This window comes from Schistocerca cancellata, chromosome 2, assembly GCF_023864275.1.
Source record: "Schistocerca cancellata isolate TAMUIC-IGC-003103 chromosome 2, iqSchCanc2.1, whole genome shotgun sequence".
NCBI lineage: Eukaryota > Metazoa > Arthropoda > Insecta > Orthoptera > Acrididae > Schistocerca > Schistocerca cancellata.
Genome location: NC_064627.1, coordinates 700,830,162 through 700,848,143, shown reverse-complemented (window position 1 = coordinate 700,848,143; position 17,982 = coordinate 700,830,162). Strand labels below are relative to the sequence as shown.

The 17,982-nt window shown below is 41.7% G+C and overlaps 1 protein-coding gene across 1 annotated transcript in view; it reads left to right on the top strand.

Annotated features, from left to right (window-relative positions):
* Positions 1 to 17,982, top strand: part of LOC126157785 (ATP-binding cassette sub-family C member 4-like) — a 241,759-nt gene that overhangs the window by 86,036 nt on the left and 137,741 nt on the right. The gene's annotated exons all lie outside the window — the stretch shown is intronic.

Genomic DNA, 17,982 nt, shown 5'->3' with positions numbered 1-17,982 from the left:
TTCCTGAACGTGGGTCCTCATTAAACCGAGAAAAATATTTCCTTGCCACGCTCTGTCCAATGGCTTTATCTCCAAACATGACGCAAATGTTTTTTGGCTACCTCCGCTGCTGTCAGTACTCTGTTGAACGCAGGCAGAGGAATATGCCATAAATGTTTCGATTTCTCGCTTGGCACTCCATTTTCTAGTGTCAACAGTTGCACTCAGTATCTATAAATGATAAAATGAGAATATGTAAATACCAATAGCAACAGTGAACTACAAACAAGAAAAGACGATAGACAAATAAACCCGCAGCACTTGGAATACCAAGATACAAAACAAAAACACTACAAACTTATGCACCAATCTAATAAAGCTGTAGACATCTAGATGATAGTTTGTGTTTGAAGTAATGTTTTTTCTTACGACCTACGATCCGATTATACCCTAGGCAGAACGTCCTGGCAAACAGTGGCTTGCAAAAGTACTTCGTAAGCACCTCTACCAGCCACTGACTCGGTAGAAATGAGTATGTGTAGGGCCAGGCTGAAACTGCAGAAATATGAGTATAGTCGAATATTTAATGTAGTAACACACAGAAGGCGGTACAACACGTGTACCCTCGTACACAGTCTCTCAATGCTCATGTTCTCGTCTTCTCACTACTGAGGTAGAATGGAGAGCAAATTACCTAAAAGCAGTGGAGCCCTACAGCTATTGGTTGAGTGCAACAGCAACAACAGGCAGATGATAGTTTACGCTTGATACATTGGTTCTTTTTTTCTGAAGAGCGATGAAATTACTTCTTTTGATGGTATTGTGATGGTACATACTCAACAATTTCGGCAATGTCATAATTGTGGCATATATGCCAATGTAAATTGTCACACCAGCATTAATATACTGCCCTAAGATGTTACGCCAGTGTTATGCCAATGTGTAAATCACAGTTACGCCAATGGTGTGTGTGTTATTCACTGATAGGGATGAAATAATAAAAAAAATTATAGGACATATTTTATTTATATGTAATGTATATATAGCGACAATTTACAACATATACACCTTGTAAACTCCTTCCAGCTATTAATTCTTTCCTCTTTAATAAGCCACGGCTGCAAAATACTAACACGAATTCCTTACAGACGAATGGAAAAACTGGTAGAAGTCGACCTCGGGGAAGATCAGTTTGGATTCCGTAGAAATGTTGGAACACTTGAGACAATACTGACCCTACGACGTATCTTAAAAGATAGACTAAGGAAAGGCAAATCTACGTTTCTAGCATTTGTAGACTTAAAGAAGGCTTTTGACAATGTTGAATGGAATACTCTCTTTTAAATTCTGAAGGTGGCAGGGGTAAAGTACAGGGAGCGAAAGGATATTTGGATATTTACAATTTGTACAGAAACCAGATGGCAGTTGTAAGAGTCAAGGGGCATGAAAGGGAAGCAGTGGTTGGGAAGGGGGTGAGACAGGGTTGTAGCTCATCCCAGATGTTATTCAATCTGTATATTGAACAAGCAGTAAAGAAAAAACAAAAGAAAAATTCGGAGTAGGAATTAAAATCCATGGAGAAGAAATAAAAACTTTGAGGTTCGACGATGACATTGTAATTCTGTCAGAGACAGCAAAGGACCTGGAAGAGCAGCTGAAAGGAATGGACAGTGTCTTGAAAGGAGGATACAAGATTAACATCAACAAAAGCAAAACGAGGATAATGGAATGTAGTCGAAATAAGTCGGGTAATGTTGAGGGGATTAAATTAGGAAATGAGACACTTAAAGTAGTAAAGGAGTTTTGCTATTTGGGCAGCAAAATAACTGATGATGGTCAACGTAGAGAGGATATAAAATGTAGACTGGCAATGGCAAGGAAAGCGTTTCTGACGAAGCGAAATTTGTTAACATCGAATATAGATTTAAGTGGCAGGAGGTCGTTTCTGAAAGTATGGTATCGCGGGACATAGTCTCTGAGCGTTGAGCAGCCGCGCGGCTCGTGTGAACTTTTTTTTTTTTTTTTCGCATAGGTAACGAGGTGGAGTATTGGACTTGCATTTCGCTTTGAGATTGTGAATGATCGAACTGTGCCAAATGGAAATGCACTCGAGTGTAACAGTAACTCTAAATACGACCACTTTCGCTATAAGAGTGCTTTCTGAATAAACATTATTCTAACCAAATCGCAACTGTGTGCCCTATATCATTTTCGGGTCGTTAATTTAGTTCACGATGTTATTATTATTACTGTTATTATATGTTATATTAACGTTGTATTTCACAATCTTGCCATCAGCCAGACAATTTAACCAAAGGGTTACAAGTGTGTAATTTAGGGCCTGTAATGCGATACGTGCAGTTCAACCCCTGGACGAGTCTGAGCCAAGACATTTCGACGAAGAGGAACCGCATGTGAGCCCGAACATCTATGGGATGTTAGCTCGCACAGTTAGTCGTTGTTGTAGTTGAACGGAAAACGTTTTCGATAAGTGACGTACTTGCAGTTGTACCATTATTTACCGTACCATGAAATGGGTGATCTGAAACTGATTCCGTATTAAAATTTACTTTATGTCCAACCCGTACATTTTCGGGACGTTGGTTCCTCACCAAAATTTTATCTGCTAAGTCCTCTCTTCAAACATTAGAATCCGGTAGTAGGAATGTTGAAACAGCCTGTATATGATCCACTTTCTCGGCAGTACGAGAACTAAACTGGAACAGTACTTTTGTATCAACCCTAATAAAAAGACATCAGAAAACGGAATTAAACGTTTCTGCTTTTGGTTTGTTACGCTCAGTTACAGTTATTATGTCATCCGTGAGTGTCTGGATGTTGCTGTAATCTTCCGATATTACCACTTTTTCCTTGTATTTTAAGAGATTTTTCGCTAAAATTCTGCTAGGGTAATCGTTTAAGTCTTCACGCAATGCCATTTAGACAGCTCAAAACTGGTTCAAATGGTTCTGAGCACTATGGGACTTAACATCTAAGGTCATCAGCCCCATAGGACGTGGAACTACTTAAACCTTACTAACCTAAGGACATCACACACATCCATGCCCGAGGCAGGATTCGAACCTGAGACTGTAGCAGTCTCTCTGTTCCGGACTGAAGCGCCTAGAACCGATCGGCCACCGCGGCCAGCATTTAGATAGCCCAGCGTTTATCATTTAGCGTCACTCTATCTGCAGACTTATGCTTTGTCTTGCATCTGCAATACAGTAGTCGCTGTCTCTTTAAAACTTTCTTATAGTGATTCTAAACCACGAAAGGTCGTTGCCATTACGAACTGTTCTAGTAGGTACATATCTGTCTAATGTTTGATCAGCCATTCTTTTAACTTTGAGCCACAGTTCCTCTGCATGCACGAATACAGGTAAATAAGCTGAGGGGAAAAAATCGCTACACCAGAAAATAATGAATGTAGAGTAATTACATTTCTGGAATACACATTTAACTGATTAACATTGCAAGATCACAGGCTATTGAAAGTGAGAAATAAACCAATGAAAATGTGAGATGCTGGTACACTAATAACCGACAGAACGTTGCATGAAGCATGCGAACACGCATGCATTTTGTTGTTCAGGTACGAGATGTCAGGTTGTGTGATGGGGTTTCATGCCTGTTGCGCTTGGTCGATCAATTCCGAGACGGTTAATGCTGTTTGTGGATGACGATGGAGTTAACGTCTGATGATGTCCTTTATGTGCTCTACTGGAGACAGATCTGGTGATAAAGCAGGCCAAGGAAACATGTCGATAGTCAGTATGGTGGGCTACCAACAGTATGTGGGCGAGAGTTATCCTGTTGGAAAACACCCCCTGGAATGCTGTTCGTGAAAGACAGCACAACTGGGCAAATCAACAGACTGACGTACAGATCTGCAATCGAGGTGCTTGGGCAGGTACGACAGTGCTCCTGCTGTCAGACGAAATCTCATGTCAGACCGTAACTCCTTGTGTAGGTCCAGTGCCTCTAGCGTGCAGAAAGGATAGTTACAGGCCCTCAACTGGTCTCCTTCTAACCAATACCCGGTCATGCAGGTATCGAGGTGGAACCAGCTTTCATCAGAAAACACAACAGACAGCCGACTTGCCCTCCATCGAGCTATCGCTTGTCACCAGTGAAGTAGCAAATGGTGGTGGTTTGGGGTCAGTGGAATGCACACTACATGGTGTCTGGTTCGGAGGTGTCCTTGAAGTAACGTATCTGTTACAGTTCGTTGTGTCACTGTGGTAGCAACTGCTGCTCAAATTGCTGCTGCAGATGCAGCCCGATGCGTCAGTGCCAACAGTCGAATACTATGGTCTTCCCTCTCGGCAGTGCCACGTGGCCGTCCGGACCTTGGTGTTCTTGCGACCGTACATCCTTATGACCACCGCTGCCACAGTCATGTAAAGTGGCTACATTCCTGCCCGATCTTTAGACAGTGTCGCAGAAGGAACGTCCAGCTTCTTGTAGCCCTATTACGCGACCTCGTTCAAACTCAGTGAGGTGTTGATAATGGTGTCTTTGTCGCCATAAAGTCGACTAACATCAACCCACAAACCCCAATTTCAAAGATAACTAACACTCACGGCCGTTACAGTGTCTACGTAAAGCAATGTGATTTCCACCTTAATGGTGGCGCTACTAGCGCCACCTTTATGTGAATGACGCGATATTTGAGTAGACATCGTCTTTCAGATCTAAAAGCACGCTTACCAACTTTTGTTTACGTTGCAAAACTCCTTGTTGTTACTATTTTTTCCTCTTTGACGTATGACATGACTCCTTTTTTTATCTAGCTTAATGAACATGTAAATCTTTCTAGTAGCTTTATTTGACCTTTTTACTGTGGTAATCGTTGCTACACTTGCCTTATGATAGCTGATACAAATTTCAATATGGGCATACTCAAAGAGGTCATACATGCTGCTATTTTATCTGGGCCGGCCGGTGTGGCCGTGCGGTTCTAGGCGCTTCAGACTGGAACCGCGTGACCGCTACGGTCGGAGGTTCGAATCCTGCCTCGGGCATGGATGTGTGTGATGTCTTTAGGTTAGTTAGGTTTAAGTAGTTCTAAGTTCTAGGGGACTGGTGACCACAGATGTTAAGTCCCATAGTGCTCCGAGCCATTTGAACCATTTTATTTAGTATATTATCCTCATGAGTGAGATCCTGAGTATTTTCCAGAGAAAGTCATTATTATTACTTCACAAGTTTGTTTTCACATCTACAATTTACAAAAATTGTAACTGTTCCTATTGAGTTTTCGACGTTTAAAGTCTCCTCCAGCCACGACAGTGTGATTGGGGATCATATGCATCAGGCAGCTCAGATTTTCTCTAAAGTTACTGTTTAAGTTTGAGGGTGAGTCTGGTCGTCGGTGGATTTTGAAACGTTGCGGGTCTCTCTGCAGTTGTACATACGTGAGTGAGTCGACTGAGGTTCAGCATTCGTTAGTGTAAGCAGCTTCCCACACTCGTAAACTCAACACACAAAAGATCAGACAACCGATTCTACACTCACACAGAATCCAACAGCGTCATACAACTGTTCAAGTTGATAATTATTCGCGCTGCTATGTATTAACGCAGCTGAAAATTTAATTACATTCATATAATTAAAAATGGTCCGCGGCTCGTGGTCTCGCGGTAGCGTTCTCGCTCCCCAAGCACGGGGTCCCGGGTTCGATTCCCGGCGGGGTCAGGGATTTTTCCTGCCTCGATATGACTGGGTGTTGTTGTGTCGTCCTCATCATCATCATTCATCCCCATTACGGTCGGAGGAAGGCAATGGCAAACCACCTCCACTAGGACCTCGCCTAGTAAGGCGACGCTGGTCTCCTGCGTCGCTCCCCTACGCTCTGTAAAGAAGTATGGGACTCATCATCATCATCAATTAAAAATGACCCACCTAAATTTCAAGATTAAAAGAACGCTATATGTTTCTTGTTGCGTGACCTGTGTAACACTGAAAACAGCGCCACAGTTAGATTGCAATTCAGTGACGATATAAGGGCCGCCACATCAGAATGTTGTGCCGGCCAGGGTGGCCGAGCTGTTCTAGGCGCTACAGTCTGGAACCGCGCGACCGCTACGGCCGCAGGTTCGAATCCTGCCTCGGGCATGGATGTGTGTGATGTCCTTAGGTTAGTTAGGTTTAAGTAGTTCTAAGTTCTAGGGGACTGATGACCTCAGAAGTTAAGTCCCATAGTGCTCAGAGCCATTTGAACCATCAGAATGTTGTGGGTGAAATGGAATGGTCTTGGTCACTATGATTTAAATTGTGGTTGTATTGATTCACAATTACTTTCATCAAACACGTATATAGCAACATGCTAACCATATCTATGTTTCTCTGAATCACCAGCGTGACAATCATTGAAAATTATATCTTTGCAAAAGACTGAAGATTGATTTGGAAATCACTTTCCAAAATCTATGAGACTCACAAAACGCGCAAATACTGGATAGCATCAACTCCAGATCCCAGTATGATAAAGAAATAACGGTAAACTGCAGTCACAAGTTGCGAAACAGACTCGCAAATTGTGATCTATTCAGTTCAAAGACAAAAGCATACGTTAAACGCGACACTTAATCGAAAACCGATATAGGTGCACCAAGCTGTAGTCGCGCACCGAACAGCAACCCTCCAACGAACGAGACACGTGCAGCCGCTGTGTGCTCGCCGAGAAACAGACATCTCCACTCTCCTTGCGGATGCTGACTAGACTGCATCTTTCACACCAATTGCAAGTTTTGCCACAGTGACAACTGAAAATCTCTGTTCCCCCCTCCTGCATACAGGGAAAACCTGCAGAATTTTCTCATCCAGTATTCGTTGTATTCTCTGTTGACAAGCTGAACTTGGCAGAATATCAGCTCGCGCCTTATGATTGCTGGAAATACACCTCGACACATAAACGCAGGTCGCTTCTCATGCTGTTAACAGCAAAATAGCGGTGGCCCTGGTTCCCTGCTTCCGTCTTCTGGACAAGCTATGGCTCACTCAGGACCTCACGTGGCTGGCACAGTTTAGTAGTTCTGTGGCATAAGAGACTCTCAAAGCGGCTTACTCGCTCGACTGGTGCCCACGGGAACTTCTCCTGGATAAATTTCTCTCTCTTTCACTATTGTCAACCCACCGCCGAAGACTTGCTGGTGACACGCCTCGCTGCAGTCCACATCTGAGGGAAACGCGAGCTAACATACTAGAATTCACAGGTCCTGCTTTTCCATTCAAAAAGTTTGCGTGAATGCAACATAAAATGATTATTTATATTGCCACTTAGCAACGTGTGACAAACTAGTTTCGTTACAATGGATCCATTAATAAGTTTATACCTAATCTTCGTACTGAGTTTTGGCCAATCTCACAGCAGCTTCAATATCTGTAACAGTGGTTTTAATTTTGTTTTCTGCTACATAAAACCACCACCTCCGTTCCCCATTATGCTACCTTTTCGATTGTCAGTATTAACTTCACGGACTGTTGGCTTTCGTCAACAGATGATATGCCACAGGAGGAAATTTTATTGACTTACAGGAGCATTAAATACCGTTACTTTTTCCTGCACTATCCTGATGAAAGAGAATGGCCAGTAGTGGAGTAAGGGGGATACAAGGACAGGTTTGATTTATTAAAGATAGAGAACCCTCACCCACTTCCCCTGGTGTAGATGTGGTAACAACACCCTGATGATGTCACCAGATAATGTCATTGGATTTTTCCTCCTCCTTCAATTTCCATACCTCCCAATCCATCCCACCACACCTCTTTCCCACCCCTTCCAGAAAAAAAAAAGTTGGCGGGAAAAATCGGTCCATCTGTGCTGATCCGTTGGTGAGGAAGGATGTCTATTTTTTTTCTTTATTTTAGGTGTTATCCTGTTGGAAATCGTTGGGAAAAGCTCAGTCTGTATTGAGCTGTTGGTGTAGAATGATATAAGGTGGATTTTTCTTTCTTTAACGGTGTTATTTTGTTGGAAAACGATTCTAAAACTTTTTCTTGTGCGTGTGCTCACCTTGATGTGTGGACACCGACTGACCTATTTCACTTTACTGCCACCAGAGGACACTGGAAATTGTGACATCACGAGTGAAACAAAAATGGCTAGAACAATGGTTATGCAGCACCCAATCAGGTGATCATGATGTCAGGGATGTAAGACACGTACAGTAGCTCACTGGAATCAGTCAATGGAAGGCCACGAGATGTCAACAGCAACAGCAGCCGAGATTGTGCAACATCTCTCAGCAGAAGAGGAGGAAATTGAAATGTAAGAATTCATTACATGTCTTTGGTACCGCTATTGCTTCTTCTTTGCCCCACACATAGGAGTTCATCTTCTTTGTTCAACACCTGCGGTGACCTGTAGCATGTCTGCACCTGCAGCAGCAGCAATAGCCTTTAGCTTGTCAGGACCAGAAGCGATCTCCAGCATGCCAGCATTTCAAAAGAGGATGCACAAATGAAGTCAGTCAAAGAGTAGTCTGTGAAAAGACCAATGCGCGTGTTGTAGAACAGCTATCACCGTCATACTTTGGCTAAAGATCTGGTGGAGAACAGAAAAAAAATGTAGTCTTATGTAACATCACTAAGCGGCTTAAGGCTTCCATCCAATCACTCGTTGACCAATTTGGTTTGGCGGGAGAAGATAGCAAAAGCAAGGCCAAAGTTTTAAATTCCACGTTTAATAAATCGTTCATGAAGGAGAATCGTACGAACATACTGCCGTTTGACCGCCACACAAACAAATACGTCGCCAGGTCCAGATGGAATCCCAATTCGGTTTTGCAGAGAGTACTCTACGTCACTGGCCCCTTACTCAGTTTGCATTCATCGCGAATGTCTCGACGTGCGCACTGCAAGTGACTGCAGAAAAGTGCAGGTGACCCCCTTATATAAGAAGGGTAAAAGAAGGGACATGCAAAATTACAGACCAGCATCCTTAGCATCGATTTGCTGCCGAGTTCTAGAACACACTCTGAGTTCGAATACAATAAATCTTCTAGAGACCGAAAAGCTCATGTCCATGAATCAGCACGGTTTTGGAGAGCATCGCTTGTGCAAAACCCTGCTTGCTTTTTTCTCACTTGATACACTGCAAACTATGGATGAAGGGCAACAGCCAGATTCCATATTTCTAGATTCGACACAGTAACCCACTGCAGACTGTTAATGTAGGTACATGCATACGGAATAGGTTCCCAGATATGTTACTGACTTGAAGAGTCATTTAATTAATAAAAGACACTATGTTGTCCTTGATGGCGAGTGTTCATCGGAGACAGTGGTAACATCAGGAGTGCCCCATGGAAGCGTGATTGGAGCATTGCTATTATCTATATACGTAAATTATCTGGCAGATAGGGTGGGCAGCAATCTGCAGTTGTTTGCTGTGATACTGTGGTGTACAGAAAGGTGTCGAGGATAAGTGACTGTAGATTAATACAAGATGACCTAGACAAAAATTTGAGTTGGTGTAAGGAATAGCAGCTGGCTCTTAATGGAGAAAAATGTAAGTTGATGTGGATGAGTAGGAAAAACAAATCCATACTGTTCAGATACAACATTATTAGTGGAAAGTTGCGAAGTGATATGAAATGGAATGAGCATGCGGGGATTGTGATAGAGAAGGTGAATTGTTGACTTCGGTTGACTGGAAGAATTTTAGGAAAGTGTAGTTCATTTGTGAAGGAGACCGAATAAGGGATGCTAGTGTGTCTTATTCTTGAGTACTGCTCGAGTGTTTGGGACCGCACCAGGTTCGACTGAAAACAGACATCGAAGTGGCGAGATGCTAGGTATGTTACTGGTAGGTAGGTTCCATCAGCTTGCAAGTGTTGCGAATGTGCTTCGGGAGCTCATGTGGGAATCCCTGGAGGGAAGAAGACCTTCATTTCGAAGAACACTGCTGAGAAAGTTTAGAGAACCAGCATTTGAAGCTGACTGTAGAACGATCCTAGTTCCACCAACATAAGTTTCGCGTAGGACCATGAAGATAATATACGGAAAATTAGGGCTTATATGGAGGCATAAAGAGTCGTTTTTCCCTCGCTCTGTCTGCGAGTGGAACACGAAAGAAAAAGACTAGTTGTGGTATAGAGAATCCTCCTCCATGCACCGTACAGTGACTTGCGGAGTATGTAGATGTAAATGTAGAATCTGCAATGGCAACCAGCACATGGCACCTGGACAGAATGTTGAAGCAGGACGAGGAACTGCTACTGTCTGTGCCACTCATCAGTCAAGGCACCCAGCCTGTTCCTGAGTCGCAGGAGTGCACTGGGGGTGCTACACAGCACGGTTCAGTTGAGTACAGGACTCCGATTGCACTACTGCTCTTCACTTCAGTTTAACTTCAATTTAACTGATAGTGAATCAAAGCGTCTAAATATTGGTATAGAAGCAGCAGCAGACAGTGACTGGTGTGTGGTGATGAAGATCGAAAATGCAACATAGAGTCTTAAAGTGCGGTTTTTTGAGTCTGGGTAGGATAAAGTAAGTCATGCTATACCTTACATGAATGTGCAGATGACTAAGGTGTATTATACACTTCATTCTGCCCTGGACTTTTGTTGTACCAGGCTGATGCTATCCGTCACAACACTTTATGATGATGCAGCCCTCTGGGTGAAATCTCGAGGCCGATCCATTTATTTACAGCACCCCACTGTAGTGAACTTATCTGTATTAAGGATGATTATCTTGTTTTAGAGAGACTGGAGCAATGGCTAATGTGTATTCAGGCTGTGTACTGTGACTTTCTGAACTATCCCCACGTTTTTAGTGTACATGTAGATGATTTAGAACAGTGCATTAGTTCTTGTATCGTTGCAGTGTCAAAGTGGATTCTAATAGTTAGGGGGTCTATCCATGCCAAATTTACAGATGGAATACCCGAGTTTTGTGTTGCTCCCATTGGTATGAGGGAAATATACATGGAATTTAGTGCATAAAAGAAACAATTATTTGAGAAACAAGGTGGAAACGAACCAGTGGACTTTTTTGTTAATGTAATGCATCCTTTGTACAATTGCTGAAGCCGGCCGGTGTGGCCGTGCGGTTCTAGGCGCTTCAGTCTGGAACCGCGTGACCGCTACGGTCGCAGGTTCGAATCCTGCCTCGGGCATGGATGTGTGTGATGTCCTTAGGTTAGTTAGGTTTAATTAGTTCTAAGTTCTAGGCGACTGATGACCTCAGAAGTTAAGTCGCATAGTGCTCAGGGCCATTTGAACCATTTGAACAATTGATGAAGCGTAAGTTATATTGGAAACAGTGTGATATTTCTTGCTTCATAACCCTCTCATTATAATGTAGCTCAGTTGGTAAGGTGATTATGCTATTGTGGCTACATATATTATCACTAGCTTAGTGCCCACTGCTTTGCCCATGTAGACTGTATGTTTCTATTTAATCGAATTTTCATGTTGTTCACAAATTGCAACACCTTCCAAGCTTTTCACGCTAATTAACACGATATGAGCATGGTCTTTTCTGAATGTACTTCTGATGGAAAAGCGATTCTGGTAGCTGGAGCCAGAGTTTGTCTTAATCATGCGTTTTGCGTTCTTATGGAGATATTTCCTTAGCAAATTTCATACCCTAACGAAAGTTTCTTTACATCTAAATGAGAAGTGAAATACCAGTTTTTATGAGTTTAGCTTTAAATATTTTTTAATGTAACGAAATAATCTGTTAAAATTTTTAGCCCCTTAGGGATTTAAATTCCAGAAATGTATATATTTGTTTTATTTCTAACCGAAAAGTCAAATGCCAGGTACCATAGCTGTAGCCTTAAAAATTCTCTAGTAGCTCTTTAGTAATTATTTATTTCCAAAAAATCTTTCATCCCCTATTTTACCGCCTTAGTGGTTGAATTTCCAAAAATGCTGAAACAGGTAATTTTTTATTTTCTAACTGAAAAAGCAAATACCAGCTTTCTTACATTTAGCTTCAAAATTTCCTTAATAGTGACATACTTTCAAAAAACCTTTCATCCCCTATTTTACCCCCTTAGGCGTGGAATTTCGGACTATCTCTTCTTAAATGATACATGTGGTGTGAGACCCAACGCTCTCCAAACTTCAACTTTCTATCCTTATCAATCTGAGCAGGGCGATGATGAGTCAGTGAAATTTTCATAGACTTAGCTTCAAAAATGAGTGAAATATTTCCAGAAAAATGGTCATTCCCCATTTCACCCCCGAAGGGGGTTGAATTTCTAGAAATAGTGAGAAGACCAATTTAAATTTCCATAGATTCAGTTTTAAAGATGCTTTCATAATAAAACATTTTCATAAAAAGTGTCATCCTTGACTTCGCATCTTCGGGATTCAATTTCCAAAAAGACTGAAACACGTATTTCTTTATTTATGACCGAGAATTCAAATACCAGTGTTCATAGATGAAGCTTTAGAAATACTTTAATAGTTGCGTGATTAAGACATTAAAAAAAAAAGCTTTCACCCACTGTTTCGACCCCTTAGGGTTAAATTTCCGAAAAACATGTTTATCTTTATTTCTGACTGAGAAACCAAATACCAGATTTCTTAGATCTAGTTTCAAGTTTGCCTTCATAGAGACATTTTTTTTAAAAAAAACCTTCATCCAATATTTCACCCCTGTAGGTTGGAATTTCGAAAAATCCCTTCTTAAACGATGCCTACAGTAAAAGATGCACACCTTCTCCAGATTCAAACTTCCGTCCTTAGCGGTTTGGGCCGGATGATGATGAGTCAGTCGGTGGGACAGTCAGTCAGGACACTGCCCTTTTATATACACAAATGACAAGAGGTGACTGCATCAGTATACATCACACCATGGATGAATTCACACACATATAGTGCACTCAAAGTGAGAGGATGGGTATACATAGACAGAACATTCGCTTGCACATGATTTGAAAAATTGAGGCCCTCGACTGTAAAGTTGCCAATGTATGCAAGGAACTACTGACTTATTGTCACACCCTTATGATATCGATCAATATATTGAATGATAGGTTAATCTAATTGAAAAGAAAGTAAACAACTTAACGGTAAAGGTTGATGCAGTTTTGCAGGATATGTATAAAGTGTATACTGCACAGAACTCTGCTTAGTATGTAACAAGATGTCAACTAACCATAAAGTCATTGAGGCAAGGAATGTCGTTAGTGAGAAATTATTGTTGCTAAGGTTAGCACATTTGGGGCGGTAGCAGACACTAAGAGAAACCTTCAAACCTCTTACTGGTTACTGGGCAGCTCTCAGTCAAATAACGTGATGGCGGCGATGCCATTGCGGATTCATTAACCATCACAACGACGCTAGGATAGACAGAATATGTAGCATGAGCATGATAAAACCATACATGCTGGATACGCAGTCTTTAAGTTTAACTGGTAACATAAAACAGATCAGTGATAGGGATTTCCAGAGAACACCAGGCCTACTGAATCTTATTTTCCCAAGACCTTGGAAAACCATAAGTTCAGCAGGGAAAATCTTGAAGTGTATGGTGAAATACTGTGTTTGACAGATGTACGTAAAAAAGCAAAAGAAGTACCAAAAACCCAGAGCAGTATGAAATTTAAAAGCATTACAAAATCTGTATTAGATCTGAACATAGCAGCAGTGATAGTGTTAAAATTCAACATAAAAGAGTGAACAGTTGATACCCACAGCAAATATATTGTAACGACTACAATGAGCTAATAGATCGGCTATGAATGCTCATGACAACAGCTGCTGCCAGTAATACAGCTCATTCGAATGAAGTTGTTTCCATAGTGTCTGAGCTTAGATAGAGGGGTTTCGAATAAGTATGGAGACAGTAGTTCGGGAACTTTACAAACAAGCAAGTAAAATATACCCGCGCAGACAAGTTATGATTAAAGGTTTGGATGACTAATGGCAAGCGAATCTCATAGATATGACGACATATTCACGTGTGAGTAACGGTTTAAAGTATATTATAATGGCCACTGACACATACTCTAAACTTGCCTGGACACTACCTATGAAAACAAAAATGGAGGGAGAAGTTGCACAACTGTTTGGCGATTGCTGCAGATGAGGATGAATCGGTTTCCAGACAATGTTCAAACAGCTTATGATGGAGAGTTTTACAATAGATATTTCAAGAATGTGATGGGGCACTGTGGAATACAACACTGCTCAACATTCACCCGTCTGAAGCCGAGTATTGTGAAACATCTGAACATAAAACTGAAAGATCAAATGTGGATGCACTTTAATCTTCGTTGTTCATGCAAATGGACAAATATCCTCCCACAAATAATTGCACTATATAACAGAATCAAACATAGCACAACAAAAAAGATAGGAATCAATGTTTGTGATAATGGACTCCTAGGTGTGTTTGGAAAACAACATTGCGTATGCAGAAAATAAAGATCTCCCAGAACGTCATGCTGTACTTCGAATATTAGCTAATGAAGCCAAGGCAAAATGTGTAAGACGGATACTGGTACAGGACAGTGCACTGCACCATTTGCAGTTGATAGAACCATGTGTGCTTAAATTAGTGGCATCTCAAAGTGTGAATATCACTGCAGACATTCACAGTTTCTGTGATAATGTATGCAGACGGTTCGTATTTAAAGATACCGCATTTGTAGAATTCACATAATATGCTGGCGTAATAGAGACATTGTTAGCGAGAATTGCATCACAGAGGCCTCTCAAGGATGTGAAATAGCATACCCTATAAAGATATGGTATCGTTTCGGTTGTCTGACTACACAGATACCATTATCTACGTCATATGAAAGGAGAAGATCAAGTGAATGTATCACATCTTCAAGTATGCAGATATTAACGACCTGGAGTATTATGGATACTGTGCCCTTCATAAGCTCAAAAAGATGTGACAAAATAATGTTGTGTCTCCTTACGAAAATGTAAAATTAGTTTTCAGTTGGATTAGAAGTAAATAAATACATTCTGTGTACTCATTTTACTGATTTCACCCTACTCAAACTTTGATAGTTATATAGCATACAGCTTTGATCACATACTGCATCTGTGGTTCTCCCTAAGCACAGGTGATACAGTTTTAGACATGTCTGCTGAATGTATCTGAAACTGGAGATGGTCATATGCCATCTGCTCCCATAACCCAGTATGTGCAGCACAGTAGGCAAAATCCTAAGTAACTAAAACATATATTTGTGTTATTCTCCACCTTAAACTTCACCTCATTAATGGCACTCATGTTCAAAACTAATGTCATATGGACGCCTTGCGCATCCTTTATATATACAATGCAGTAGGAATTTATTCATTTCTCACAGATATATAGATAAAATCTGATTCTGTTTTTCGGGACACTGATACAATTTGGCTCTTCAGATACAATCTGATTATTTTTCACATAATATTTTTCAATTCAGAGATACCTTTTCCGCTTACACACTATTACTACTGATAATAATTATGACACAAAAAAACCACAGTCCACTCAACAGTAGCACTGGTTGTGCATTTACAATTTTCGGAGCACAGAAGCACTCTGGCTGTAGATGTTCACAAGTTTTTCGATGGATAACAGTGACTGAAAATATTCACAATACTTTTTTATCCGCAGATGTACACAATGCTCGACTCTACAATGCTTGAGTCCAGTTCACAGCACAGTGCTACAGTTAATGATGGGGTACTGTGGATCATTAATGATTTTGGGGGGCTCTGTTTCCAGAACAGGACGGCACACTTTCAGAAAACCGATGTGGTCTCTGTGGCCCTCCGCTGGAGATAACGAGAAGTTCTCCACAAACAGATCCTCAATCATCTTGTAGTTTAGCTGTAGCATTACGTTACTAACTTCATGACCATCTATAATATGGCAGGAGAGGGAACTGCTGCTAGTACCAGGATCACTGGCTGTGGGGTCGAGCAATGTATGTAGAACGTGGGGCACGTACCTACGAGGCCACCCAAGCTGCATCTGGCCAGCGTGAGCATCCACACTGTGGAGATGGCTACTGTGTGAGGGGATGAGGTGTGTAAGCAACTCCTGGCTCTGGCCCAGTTGGCAGTGGTGTCCTAATCACTGGGCAAAGTTTAGCTAGAGAGGTAGACATCTGCTAGCCATTTTTTGGAGCGAAGGAGCTGGTGACACAGTGGCGGTGGGGTCGATACCCCGCCCTTTGTTTATAGTAGTGGTGTCCTAATTGCCTGGTGGAGCATAACTCGAGGGGTGGAAGCCCATGGCAGCCAGAGCAGTGCTACGCAGCGGTGATGGCGGGACCGACAGTGGTGGGCACACTTGCAGCTGAGGTGGCTGTGGCTTGTGAAGCCACAAGCCTCGTTCTGGTGGGCGAGATGTGCTGCGCAGGACAGCGTTCTGGTGATGCCGTCTTTAACTGCGCTGACAACCATGCCGCAGCGTACTACCAGGATGGAAGAGTGGATTGCACACTGAATGCTGTCAGCTCACAGACAGTAGAGAAAGAATAACGAAAAGTAAGTACACATGTTATAAACTCCCCTACTGCTGCCTCAAATAAAGACAGAACACTGATTATATGTGCTATAAAAAATAAAGACAGGTCCATAAATTACCTGAAGCAGTCATGATGTCAGCTTGCCTCTATGATGCCATCACATCCCTGATGGCATCGGGGAGCTCATCCAGACATTAGGGCATTGATGACTGGACTTAATGCAGCTCTCGCTCTTGTTGTGGTATTTCCTTGTCTGGGCCAGCATAGAGCCATCAGTCCAGCTCTCCAATATCGCCTACAAAAGTAACAACATATAGATTTAAAAAACAAATTATGGCACTATGAAAGAAATACAAAAAAAGAATATACACTAACTCGACGTCTGTGATAGGTTTATCAGGGTTTGGTCTAACACTACCCTCAGCTTCCTCCAAATCACCTACAACGATAAGAACATATCGATTTAAAAGATTACACATGTACACAAATTAGAAAACTACGAAAATTTTTTATTTCAGGAGGCTGCTCCGGAGCCTGTACAGGCTTGTCAGTTTGCATTTTCTCAGCCTCCAGCTGCCACTCGCGGTCTGCCAATATTTCCTGAATGTGTGCTGTAACAAGAAGGAAACGATTTTCTACAGAAAGAATACTACTGAATTGATAAACTCATGCTATAAACAACGAAAACATACTTTGAAACCTAAACACAGTGATTTTATGAACTCTTGCCTATAAAATTGTTTTATGGATCTGAAGACTCAGAGGAATGCAATAACGTAAATGTTCATCGAAATCTCAAGACTCGGAGTAGCAAACACACAAACACTTGCTATGAAAATACATACTGACATAGCAATTCTTGCAAGTACTGCCTCAGATATTTCCCCTGCCAATCATGATGCTGATGCAGTTTGAAGATGCTGAAGATTCCATGGCGGTGATATAAAATGGTTCAAATGGCTCTAAACACTATGAGACTTAACATCTGAGGTCATCGGTCCCCTAGACTTAGAACTACTTAAACCTAACTAACCTAAGGACATCACACACATCCATGTCTGAGGCGGGATTCGAACCTGCGACTGTAGCTACAGGCAGTGTTACATGTTGACATCTCGACAAAGAGGCGAACGGATAGGTTGGAAAATTGGAAGGGGCAGGGTGGGGGGAATCCATGATGTCATCTAGTGACACATCTACACCAGGTGCAGGGTGGGGGAGGGGGGCGGGAGGGTCCACCATCTTGAATAAATTAAAATTGTTCTCGTATCCCCCTTACCTGACTTCTGGCCACGAAAGGCCAGTAATTTAGACTGCTATACAATAGATAATATATCATATGAAAAGGTGTATATTGATGCTGTAGAAACAATATCTGAACATAATCCATAGTTTAAAATAATTAGTGATTAAAGGTGGAATCATTTGTACTTAGATTTCAGTTATTTCGGAAATAATGGGTAAAATTTTAAACATGTCGACTCAAGAATCCATAACACTTTCAGGGGATAGCAATTCTTTCAGCGGCCCTGAAATCCGAAATAATATAGTCA